This window comes from Antechinus flavipes, chromosome 5 (assembly GCF_016432865.1).
Source record: "Antechinus flavipes isolate AdamAnt ecotype Samford, QLD, Australia chromosome 5, AdamAnt_v2, whole genome shotgun sequence".
Lineage (NCBI taxonomy): Eukaryota > Metazoa > Chordata > Mammalia > Dasyuromorphia > Dasyuridae > Antechinus > Antechinus flavipes.
The window spans coordinates 252,785,395-252,798,532 of NC_067402.1; positions in this window are offsets into that span (position 1 = coordinate 252,785,395).

The window sequence follows — 13,138 nt, forward strand, 5'->3', positions numbered from 1 at the left end:
TGTGTTTTAAAATAACATTGTAGGAGTCTAGTTTTTAATCCTTTTTGTTCTCTGCTTTCTTTTCATGGGAGAGTTCATCCCATTCAGTCACAATTATTACTTTGTATTTCTTTCCATCCTATTTCCCCTTTATATGCTTTTTTCTTTTACCTTTTCCCTCCTCACCAATGTTTTTCTTCTGACTTCTAGCTTCCTCATTGCCCTCCCTTCTACCATCTCCTCCTTTCCCCTTTTCCTTTCTTCTCCCTTCTATCATTTCTTTCATATTTCTTTCCCTTTTCCCCTCCTACTTCCCATGGGGTAAGATGTTTCTTTTCCCAACTGAATATATATGTTAGTCCCAATCTGAGCCAAATTTTATGAGAGTAAGGTCCAAAACATGCTCACCTCCTCTTTCCCTCTACTCTGATAGGTCTTTTCATGTCTCTTTATGTGACATGATTTACTCCATTCTGCCCTCCCTCCTTCCTCTTCTCCTAGTACAACACTTTTCTTATCTCTTTATTTTTTGTCATCACAACAAAGTCAATTTATACTCATATTCTGTTTTCTTTTTTCCTACTTAACTTTTAATGCTTTTCTTGAATCTTGTATTTCAAGATCAAATTTTCTATTCAGCTGTTTTTTTTTTTTTTTTTAACCAGGAAAGTTTAAAAGTCCCCTGTTTTCACTGAATGTTTTATTTTCCCCTAAAAAATTTTGTTCATTTTTGTTGTGCAGTTGATTCTTGATTGTAATTCAAACTTTTCTGCCTTCCAGAATTCTATATTTCAAGCCCTCCCAATACTTTAATGTAGAAGCTATTAAAGTCTTGTGTAATACTGACTGTGGCTTATTGATATTTTAATTGTTTCTTTCCACTTGCTTGTAGTATTTTCACCTTAATCTTGTAGTTCTAGAATTTGGCTACAATACTCCTTGCAATTTTTATTTTGGGATCTTTTTCAGGAAGTGATTGATTTTTCAATGACTATTAATGTCCTTTGATTATAGAGGATAAAATATCAGGACATATCAGGGCAGTTTCCCTTAATGATCTCTTGGGTCTGTTCAAGCTTTTTTTTTTTTTTTAAATCTTAGTTTTCAAGTAATCCAATAATTCTTGACTGATTTCTCCTAGATCTATTTTCCAAGTTAATTATAGTTACAATGAGGTATCTTACATTTTTCTTATATTTTTAATTCTTTTGATTTTTATTTAACTGGGTCTTGATGTCTTAATAAGAGTTATTAGCTTCTACTACTTAATTCTAATTTTTAAGGAATTTTTTTCTTAGGTGAGCTTTTGTACCTCTTTTTTTTCCATTTGGTCATTTGTACTTTTTTTTTCTTTTTTTCTGTGAGACATTTGGGGTTATGTGACTTGGCCAGGGTCACACAGAGAGTGTTAAGTATTTAGCCAGATGGCTTTCTGTGCCAGTGGTCTGCCAAGGCAGAGCAATGGGGCCCAGGTGACTGATCTGTGATGTGACTAAGAGTCTCCCTGCTGATTTGCCTAAAACACTGCCTGTGAGGAACTGTATTCCCTTTCCCCAAGTGAGACAGACTTTTTCTGAAGTCCTAAGTTATTCAGACTGGAAAATTGTTTCACTCTGTCTTTTTTTGTGAATTCTGCACTACAGAATTCTTCTAGAGTCTTGATTTAACATTGTTTCCAAAATAAACTAAGGAGAGTTCAGGCAACTGCCTGGTTTCTCTCTGCCATCTTGATCCCACTTCCTAGGTATATGATTTAAGGGTCTATGAGAATTTATCAATGTGCCTTTATTAAGAATTTGGATGCCATAATATTTGCTTAAAAAAAGAAAAAATATAAAGAGAAAAATGAAAGTCTTTACCTTTAAGAAGTTTAGATTCTAGCAAGAATTCCAAATACAAAACATAATATCACCACTGCTGGTACTGGTTTTTTGTGTTTTTGTTGTTATTTAGACAGTTAATCATGTCCAACTCTGCATAACCTCATTTGGGATTTACTTGGTTAAACACTGGATTGATTTGCCATTTCCTTTTCCACTTCATTTTACAGATGAACCAACTGAGGCAAACAGGGTGAAGTGACTTGCCCAGCATCACAAAACCAGATTAGAACTCATAAAGATGAGGATTTCTGATTCTAGACCTGACATTCTATCTATTGCTCTACCTAGCTGCTCATTTTTTGTGTACCCTGAAATTATTTACTAGATTCAAATAAGAGATAGCACCTCTTATCTCTTAATCTAAAGTATGATTTTACATAGGATATCCCATCAGCATCTTGAAATCAATACCCAAAACTAAATTTATAATCTCACTAAAATCTGTGGGGACGAGGAGGGACAGATTTTAGTGAGATTATAAAATCTGTCCCTCCTCGTCCCCACAGATTTTCCATTTCTGTGGAATTACATTGGCCAAGTCCTTACTGACTCTGATGCTGCCTTTGTATCTACTATCTCAGATTGTCTATCTATTTACTGGTTGTGTGATCCTGGACAAATCTTCATGCTGGATAAGTTGCTGAACAGTTACCAAATATTTGGGCAGATAAAACATACAAACCATGACAATTATGGAAAATTAGGTAGTAGAAGCTAATAAACTCTTATTAGACATCAAGACCCAGTTAAATAAAAATCAAAAGAATTTAAAATCTAAGAAAAATGTAAGATACCTCATTGGAACTATAATTGACTTGGAAAATAGATCTAGGAGAAATTGCTCAAGAATTATTGGATTACCTGAATTATTGAAGAAGGGAGTGAAGAGAGTAAGAAAGAGAAAAGGAAAAGGGGATAGAAAGGAAGGAGGAGAGAAAGAATTAAAGAGAATGAGAGAAAATGAGATGGAAAATGAAAATTGGAAAGTAAAATTGAAAGAATGTGTGTGTGTTGAAAGAGAGACAAAGGGGGAGAGAAAGGCAGACAGACAGAGATACACAGAATTGAGAGAGACAGAGAAAGAGGTAGAGGCACAGAGACAGACAGAGAGAGATAGAGATAGAGACAGAGACAGAGAGAGACAGAGATAGAGACAGAGACAGAGACAGAGACAGAGACAGAGAGAGGGGAGAGAGAAAGGCAGACAGAGACAGAGATAGAGATACACAGAATTGAGAGACAGAGACAGAGACAGAGGTAGAGACACAGAGACAGAGAAAAGAGAGAGCCAAAGAGACAGAGACAGAGACAGAGGTACACAGAATTGAGAGACAGAGACAGAGACAGAGGTAGAGACAGAGAAAAGAGAGAGACAGAGAGACAGAGACAGAGGTACACAGAATTGAGAGAGAGAGAGAAAGAGACAGAGGTAGAGACAGAGACAGAAAGACAGAGAGAGAGAGAAAGAGAGAGAGAATCAGGGAGTGAAGGAGAGAAAAAGGAAGGGAATGAAGGAGAGAAACAGGAAGGGAATGAAGGAGAGAAGCAGGAAGGGAGAGAAACAGGAAAGGAGTGAAGGAGGGAGGGAGGGAAGGAAAGGGAGATAAAGGTCTAATACTCTTTGCCCTATACAAATGACTCTTCAATCTACCTTGCTTACTATACCTAATGAGCTATAAACCTCTCATTGGTTATAGCTTCATGATATCTTCTGCAATTATCCCCTCATTTCCACTTCAGTCATCCCACTTTAGACCTTCATTTCCTCTGACTTGAACAATGTAATGGCCTCATAAGAGCCATTGCATATATTTTCTACCCAAGTAAGTTTCTGAAGTTACTGCTTTTAGGTACAAGATTCAACCAAGTTGCTGCCTCCTTCAGAAAATCTCCTGAAGAAAAACCTGTTCCCTCTTAAATATATTATAACACTTTGCATCTTTTTTTCTTCTTAGTACATGCTACCTTTTATTTTAATTTTTATACATGTGCAGAGAGACACACACGGAGACACAGAGTACACAGACAGACACAGACAGACATAGACACAGATAGTGAAGCAAATCGGTGCCATGGTAAGATAGAGCACTGGGCCTGAAGTGAAGACGAACTAAATTCAAATCCAGCCTATCTAGCTATGTGACCTTGGAGAAGTCACTTAAATGTAAAATGAGTAAGAGGAGGAAATGGTAATAACTCCAGTGTCTTTGCCAAGAAAATCCCAAATTGGGTCACAACAAGCCAGACACAATTGAAACAACTAAACAAATACACACAGAAACATATACATATGTGCATGCATACATACATACATTATTTATCACTATTGGATTGTAAACTTTGAGAACCCAGGTGTTCAACTTTTTTGTGTCTTATTTCAACTTTTTAATACCTATACCTTAGTACAGTACTTTGCAAAAAGCAGGACCTTTACAGTATTTTTCTACTTTGTTTTTGCCTTCACTTTTCACATCTAATCAGTTATATACAAACTACTGTCAATATCAAGTTTAATATTTCTTCAGTTTGTTCTATTTCTATTCATATTGTTGCAAGCCTGCATTGGATAGTCATCACCATCATAGTTTCATTTTAGGAGGTTACAGTGTCACTTTTTTCTCCATCTATTTGAGATTTCATCCTGCTGTCACAGAATTATGATTTTTATATATAACCTTGTCACTTCTCTGTTCAAAATTTGGCATTCAAAGTCCTTTGCAACTTAACTCCACTCAGGATTTCTGAACCTTGTCTGATATTACTGCCACAAGGTCTAAATTTGAGGCAAATTGGACAATTCTCTATTATTCCCTCTCTCTATATTGCATTAATATTTTCTTTTGTTTCATATGACTATTCATCTTTTATTATTAAATTGTTCATCCTTTAATACCCAACTCCAAAATCATTTCCTCCATAAAGCCTTCTCTGATCCCTGAGCTGATAATTACCTTTACCTTCACCTTCATATTAGACCTTGAGTATTATAGTTATCTATTTTGGTGTCTTACTATGTACCAATATAGTATATTTGGAACTCTTACTAGAATGTAAATTCTTTGCAGTCAGGAAGTGTATCTTATCTAAAGTCTCAGTACCCAACAAAATACTTTGCACTTAGTAGGAATTTGATTAATTGATTATTTTTTTTTAAAGTTTTGACTGAGGTTGAGAACTTTGCAAAAACAAAACAAAACAAAAACACCACACAATAAATTCAGAATAGCACATAAGAGAGTGATTTTGATGTGTTATTGTATCTTTGGGACAATTATATAATTATTTTATTTACATATACTATTCTATTAATTATTGCACTATATTAATATTCTATAATATAGGGATGTGTTAAATATGCATTTAACATATGCATACAAAGAGTCCAAACAGATCTCCAATTATTCAACTAGTCTTTTTATTTTTAGGGTACTAAAAAGTTTAATGACTTGGCCATAATAACACAGGCAATGTATGTTAGATACTGGACCTAAACCTGTGTAAGCTTGTATGTTGTGTATGTGTAAACACATACATACTTACATTTAGAAACACACTCCTCTTAAACTTAACACCAGTATGTATGTATATATCATAAATATAAGTTTATTTGATTGTATATGTACATATGTATATATTTCATGTGTTGTATGTTTATGCATATATTTGCATATTGTACTTGTGTGATACGTGTATATGTGCATGTGTATGTGTGTGTATATATATGTATATGTGTGTATATATATGTGCATTGGAGTTAAGTTTGAGGGCAGAAAGTTTCACACATACTCACAAACATACACATATGTTAGTGGTAAGTTTGGAAGGAGGAAGTTTCTGAATTCATAAATTCAAAGACCATTAATGTTAGATGGGACTTTAGAAATTATCTAATCCAGCTTTCCCAATTTACAAGAAAGGAACTTTGGCCTAGAGAGAGAGAGAGAGAGAGAGAGAGAGAAACCTGCCTCTTGAAAAGCAGGATGTAATCATAAAATTGGATATTGATTCTACATAATTTATTTGTTTGGATATTTTTAACATAAGCTACTTTATTCAGCTATGATCAGAATTTATATCCAATTTGATGTTCATCTCTTTCCAGGCAAATTATGGTGTTGAGATCTGTATTCAGATGACTGTAATTGGTAGAATTTGGCTAATAACTTTCCATTTCACATTTCTTTTTTTTTTACATTTAACTTGAAAAGGTTTACCACTACTTTAAGTATATTTTATACAAAATAAACAAATAAACAAATCTAGTATGTCCTGTCACTACCAACAGAGTGTTGAATAATTATTCTGTTAATTTTGTCTATGTAGAAAGATTATTTTGGGAGTCACATCATTTTTAATAATTGTTGAGGCATTCACTTGGCTTCAGTCAATTACATCAACCAACTAGTATCAATACTCTAATTAGAAAATCCAATATTAAGGGTTCAAAGTTGAATTATCTAACATGGCTTATCATCTTTAGTTGCTAAAATCAGAACTAGAGTTCAAGAACCCTATATTTTGATGAAAAAGCAAAGCAATTAAGTGACTTGTTCAGAATAAAACAGTTAAGTGTTAGAATTAAAGTCTAGGTAATCTAATTCCAGTTATTTAATCCCTGTTTCCCATTTCTCAATGTCTCCATAGCAATATTCTATGATTTACAACTAGGAATAATTGTGGGCTTTTTTTTATCTTTGGCTACAAGGAAAAGAGAAAAACACCTTTTTTTCCAATAAAAATTTCAATAGAGTGACTTTATGTCCCAAGTCAGATTCTATTTGACTATTAACTGTCACTGATGAAAGGAAATTTTCATGTTTCTCTGTGCTATTTTTCTTATAACAAGGAGATGCTTATCAGGAAGGTCAACCACTAAATGAGTATTATGGGAAGCCAAATTTTGTTGCCATATTTGATTACCTTGGGATTTAGTTATTTCAGAACATGGATAGCACTGAGAATATCGTTCCACTCTTCTGATTTTTATGGGAATTTGTTTAAAGATTCTAAGGCAATGTATTTTCCCAAGGATTTGTAATAGTTTTTCCCCAGAAAAAATTATGTTCTCCACAGGTGCCTCTCTGGACCTTTATGTTTTTGACATTGGGATCGAATTTACTCTTAAAAACAAAACAGATTCAGAGAAAATACAATAGCACCTTGGATTGCTACAACCATAGGGAGGACATTGTTCTGTTTTCTGCTGTAGTACTACACATGAGCAGCATGTGGTTCCAAAGTTTATTGATAATCATCTAAGCCAGAAATTCTGAGATCTTAAAAAGAAAAAAAAAAAATCTCCTAGTGGCTGTTTAAATATAAAGGCCAAAGACAACTATGATGAACTTTCTAAAGAAGAAAAGTCTCTTATTCATGTAGTTTGCATTTTTTTAAGCCACACTCTATAGAATGAGCATGGTACAACACAAAGAATGTTCTTTTTTTTTTTTTTTTTTTTTTTTTTTTTTGGCTAAAGCTATTTTTTCATAACTGGTTGATGGAAAGTTGATGACGGGTTCTAACACAATCATTATCATCATAAAAGTGATAATAATTGCAGCTGTTATTTTAGCTAGAATTTGCATAGTGTTTTTAGATTTGCATAATGCTTTACAAATACTATCTCATTTTATTCTCACAACAACCACCCCCTGGGAAATAGGTCTTATTATCCCTTTTTTTTTTTTTTTTTTTTTGGATGAGGAAATTGCATAAGAGATAAAGTGACTTGTCCTGGGTTATACAGCCAGTAAAATGGTTTTCAGCTCAGTCCTTACTGACTCCATCTAGAGTTCTATCCAACGTGCCAATAGGCTGCCACTGCATCTAAGACTCCAACGTTGTTCCATTTCAATTCCCAGATATCTCACCAGCCTACTTGCCACTAGACTATTGCCCAAAGACCTTTGACACTGAAATACTATTCTATGTGGTGTGCCTCACAAACTCCCACATTTAAAACCCTCATTCTTTTTTGGTTCGTGAGTAACAATCAAATCAAATCTGCTACTTCTAATCCAAAAAATGAGCTAATCTGCTCTTCTGTGAATGCATTCAACATTCCTATACCTTTTCAAACCACAATACTCTGCCCCAATGCTGCTTCTTATCTATACTTTCTTTTTCAAAAAGCTGAGACAATTTTTTTTAATATTTTTTATTTTTAAAAAACAGAACAGGAAAAAAAAACAGAAAAGGATATAAAACAAAACAAGATAGTAGAGAACATTGTGCCTAACAGAACATCAGGGAGGATTCAAAATACATAATAAATTTCCAGTTTAAGAAAGGATATGTAATAGTAAAAGAAATTGTATCCAAGAATGTTCATCTTTTCTTTACTTCCTTGTAAATTATTTTGTTCTCTGACGCACACTTTTTAACTTTATTCTTTTTTTCTCCTTTCATTCCCCCCACTTCCCTTTAGCAGGCTATATAATTAAGCACAGATACATTTATACACACACACACACACACACACACATATATACCATGTATACACACATAGTACATACACACATAGTACATACACACATATACATATACATTCACACTCATCCACAGACTCACACACATATACATATCTCTCTATACACACATACATAGAATGACATGTATATTTTTCTACATATAGACACATACACCCTATCTGTGTTAACTTTTCTTCTCTAATTCTGCTGTTTAACTTGCGTTGCCATGACAACTTCCCCTCATTCATGGATCTTTCCCTTATCTTTCCCTACCTTTTGCATGCCCCTCCATCAATCCCCCCTTCTTATTTGTTTATAGATTTTGAATGGTACTATACCTCTTTCATGGTATATAAGTGGCATTGCCTTAGTCCCCCACTAATTATACCCCTGTCTATTCTTCCTCTGGAATTCATTCACATAAATCTTTTTCAGCTACCCAATTACTGGTGTCAATCTTAAACATATGGTATATATTTCCATGTGAAAAACAATTTGTCCATGTTAAGTTCCTTGATATTAATTTTGGATATAGGCTCTTATATGTTAAATTTTCTGTTGACTTTGGGTTTGGGTGAAAGTCCTGAATTGAATGTCCTTTTTTCATTGAATAATTTTGCTGGATATTACATTTTTGGTCAAAAGCCTAGTGCCTAGTTCTATTTTTCCAGGACTTGCCTTCATTTATTGCAGCTAGTGATAAGCTTTTACAATTATAATTGTAGCTCCAGCATATTTAAATTGTTTTTCTCTTGTTTTTTGAAAACTTTTCCCTTTGATCTGAGGGTTTCGAAATTTGGCAATGATATTACTATGTGTTTTCTACAAACGATCTCTTTGAGGTGGTGAATAGTAGATTTGTCATTTTTCAATTTTGCCCTCACATTCTATCACTTCATGACAATTTTTTGGATTATTTTTTGCATTTTGTATCAAGGTTTTTTAGGTCACAGCTTTCAAATAGGTCAATTATTCTTATATTTTCTCTTTTTCATCTGTTCTCCATATCTGTTTTTCTTATGTTTCACATTCTATTATTTGTGTTCCTTCTTTATATTGTTTCGTTATTCCTTGGTTTCTTATAGCTCCACTGGCTAATCAATTCTGAAGGATGAAGTTCAACAGCAAGGTGATTCAGGTAATTCCTAATGATCTTGTGATGAAGAGAGTCATCTGCACCCAGAAAGAGGACTATGGGGACTGAGTATGGATCACAACATAGTATTTTCACTTTTTTTGTCATTTACATTTTTTCTCTTTTCCTTTTTGATCTGATTTTTTTGTGTAGCAAGACAATTGTGGAAATATGTATAGAAGAACTGCATATATTTAACATATATTGGATTATTTGCCATCTAGGGGACATGATGGGAAAAAGGGAAAGAGAAAAAAATTGGAAAACAAGGTTTTGCGAGGGTGAATTTTGAAAAGTGTGCATGGGTTTTGAAAATAAAAAGCTTAATAAAAGAAAAAGATTCTTTGTCTCTTTTCTAGTTGGAAAACTTTTTCCCCCTAAATCTTGTTTTTCTGAGTTTTATATATATATATATATTAGTTTGTTCTCAGTGTCTTTCATTTGATAAAGTCTTTTTTGAATTCTATAAAATTTCTCTGGGCAGGGAGTCATTTAATTTTATTCTTTGAGGTATAAGTTTTTTTTTTTTTACTTCCTTGTCCTCTTCTGAAGATGAACCCCCCAGTCTTCCCTATTTCCACAGTAAGTTTCTGTTGTTGAGGGGTTCTTTGCTAATTCATTTTTTTAATGCACAATATTACTACAAGCACTCTGAATGGTGGAGGATAGTGCCTTTAGCTTCCCTTCAGCTTTCCCCTCTGACCTGATACAAAAGCTTCCCCTCCTCCTACAATTGCCTGGAGCCAGCAACATACCTGCTCTACTGCCTTTGCTCTCACCAAATATACCCACCAAATATACTTCATCCATCGAATCTCTAACAGCAGAGCTGGGCTTGGTGTTCCTAATCAGCTGAAGTTTCCTTGGTCTTCCAGGATTCAGACCCCCAACTACTGTGGTAGAGCCTCCAGACACATTTAGATAGCGCCAGGGCTCCCTACTTGGTGTTTCTATGGAGCTAGCCTGAAGGTAGTTTGGCCTTCACACTGGTTAATTCCAGTTTGGGATCTGTCTTTGAATCTTCTTGTATTAGGAGAATCCCAGTTCTGTTCTTGGTTTTTCACCAGTTTATTTTCATCTTGAAGGTCAAATTTGTTATGTTTGTACGGAAAATCTGGAAAGCTTGAAATTTACTGACCTGAGCAGCCAAACTTCCCAGAATCCTTCTCCAACAATTTACTTTTTGTCATTAGTTTTATTTCTTGACATATAGCTCTAAAAAAAGGTGGCCATAAAAAAGCTCATTGTTTCAAAAGGATTTATGCCTTTAAACCTAAATTACTCTTTTACTGAATAGCTAATAAAAGCCCCCAACACAAGCCTTGGGGGGCTCATTGTTTAGGTTTTGATGGCTTAGAATGAGTGTAAGTAGCAATTATTTTCTGTTCTGGCCAGTAATTTAGTGCCTTCCCTTCTCTGATTGATAGTTTGTGATGGATAAATAGGGCTTCTTTTGTTTCATTTTAGAGAGACCAGATCACCTACTCTATTTTATGCCATCTCCAGTTGTATTGACTTCTGTTTTGCTAATGGACTTGAATGACTGGAAGAGAGAGTGAAGCTGATAATTTTGTGCAGGTCTGCCACACTTTAATCCAGTTCACACACAAGGTAAGACATCATCCTCATGATGTCTTTGGTTCTTTTCTAGAGCTAAGGACCAAACAACAATAACAACATCAGCTGGAGTGGTTTGCCTTTTCCTTCTCTAGTTGATTAAGGAAAAAAAAAAAAAAGAGAGAGAGATTAAGCCCAGGATCAAACTCTGCTAGTAAGTTTTTGACATCACATTTAGATTCCATCTTCCTGACTCCATGTCTCAACTGATAGCATTATAATAGTAGTTTTTGTATGATTCATTAATTCATTCACTCAACTCAAAAAAAGAATCAGATAGATATTCAAATAACTACAATATAAATATATATGAAGTACACACAAGGGATGAAAATCACGATTGGGGGGAAATCATCTGGCAAGACTTTCTAGATATAGAAAGATATAGAAAAATTTCTTCATTAAAGACATGGAGATAATAGTGCTTACTTTGAACTGTTCCTTTGAGTATTAAATGACATATTTATGAAAATGTTTAGCACAGTTCCTGGGACATAATAGGTGATGAGATCCTGGGTCACTAGGTGGCGTTAGCAAAGAAAGTCTGAAATATTGATACAATTTACTCCCTGAAGCAAACAGGGAAGGGCACGATGGGGATCTGCTCAACCTTACAGTCCTATCCCACCCCACCCTTCTCTCCACCCACCCCACCAATGCCACATGGTATCTTTCTCCTTCTTACAGCTAACTATTTTAGAATGCTAAACTCCGCCACATGGATTTAGCCTGCCAGTCAATACCAAATTCCCACTTCATGATTATATATATATATATATATATATATATCCTTTTCTCCTGGTTAATTATGAAATTATGAGTTCCCCTAGGGAATTTCTCTTTATTAAAAATCATTTTCCTATCTCTCTGTTCTCCCAAATTTATTTCATATTTACTATTTCCAGTATTTATTGCATTTCTTCACTTTGTAACTTCTCCTAGATAAATTTTCTTTTTGACAAAGAGGATGGCCATTAAGACTTCATCACATGCCCAAACCCCAACAGTTGATGTCAATTGTTCTCAGTGTCAATATTTGGTGCCTGAACAGCAATCACATCATTTGGTGATGAACCTCAAAGACATCATTAGGTACTAAAACCAGAATACCACTCACATCATTTGGTGTCATTGCTACCCTGATCACATTAGTAAGTACTCTATAAATATTTATTCTGCCATCCTGCCCACTCCAAATCCTCATCCTTCAATAGCAGACAGCAAATCAACTGCAGGTCTCATAGGCAGATGAGTAAAACCATTATTGATTTTTTTCTGCTCCTTTATTCAACAAGCACTCAGTCTCTCAGAGACAAAAAGAAAAAGTAAATACTTTATCACCATTCCTAATTTTATCTCCTAGTCCAGCAGTTTTCCTCCTATCCTAACTACTGCACATAAAATCAAATAAAGGGTATATACTTGATTAAAGGGAAAGATATTTTACCTTACAAATTTTAGAAAGATGAGGGTGGCCAGGGCCTCTAAATAACTGCCAGAGTTAGGTCTACCCCATATCTCTACCTATATGATATGCTACATTATGACTTGATCCCTACTCAATGACAACTTACTGCTAGGCTCAGTGGCTGCTGGTACTGCTGTTTGATTCTACCTGGACCGCAGACTGGGCTTTGGAATCATCTTTTTCCTGATTTGTAAGAGGAAAGTTGAGATGACAGAGATGAAGTGACTTGTTCAACGTCACACAACTGGTAAGTGTTTGAATTCAGATCTTCCTGACTCCAAGTCTAGTGTTCTATCCATTCTGTACCACAAGCTGTCCCCAAAGTTTTATTATTATTACTACTACAACCGAAGTCTAAGGTCTCTAGGCTCCTTATTAAAATGAAAAATTTAGATAATATCAAGGGTTGTTAACCTGGGATTTCATGAGTTTGAGGGGAAAATAACACTAATTTCTAAATGAAGTTAAGCATTTCTTTTAATTAACATGATTGTAAGAAGGGGGTCCATAAGTTTCATAAGACTGCCAAAGAATTCTACGGTACTAAAAAAGGAAAAAAAAATACCCAAGATGATCATTAAATTTA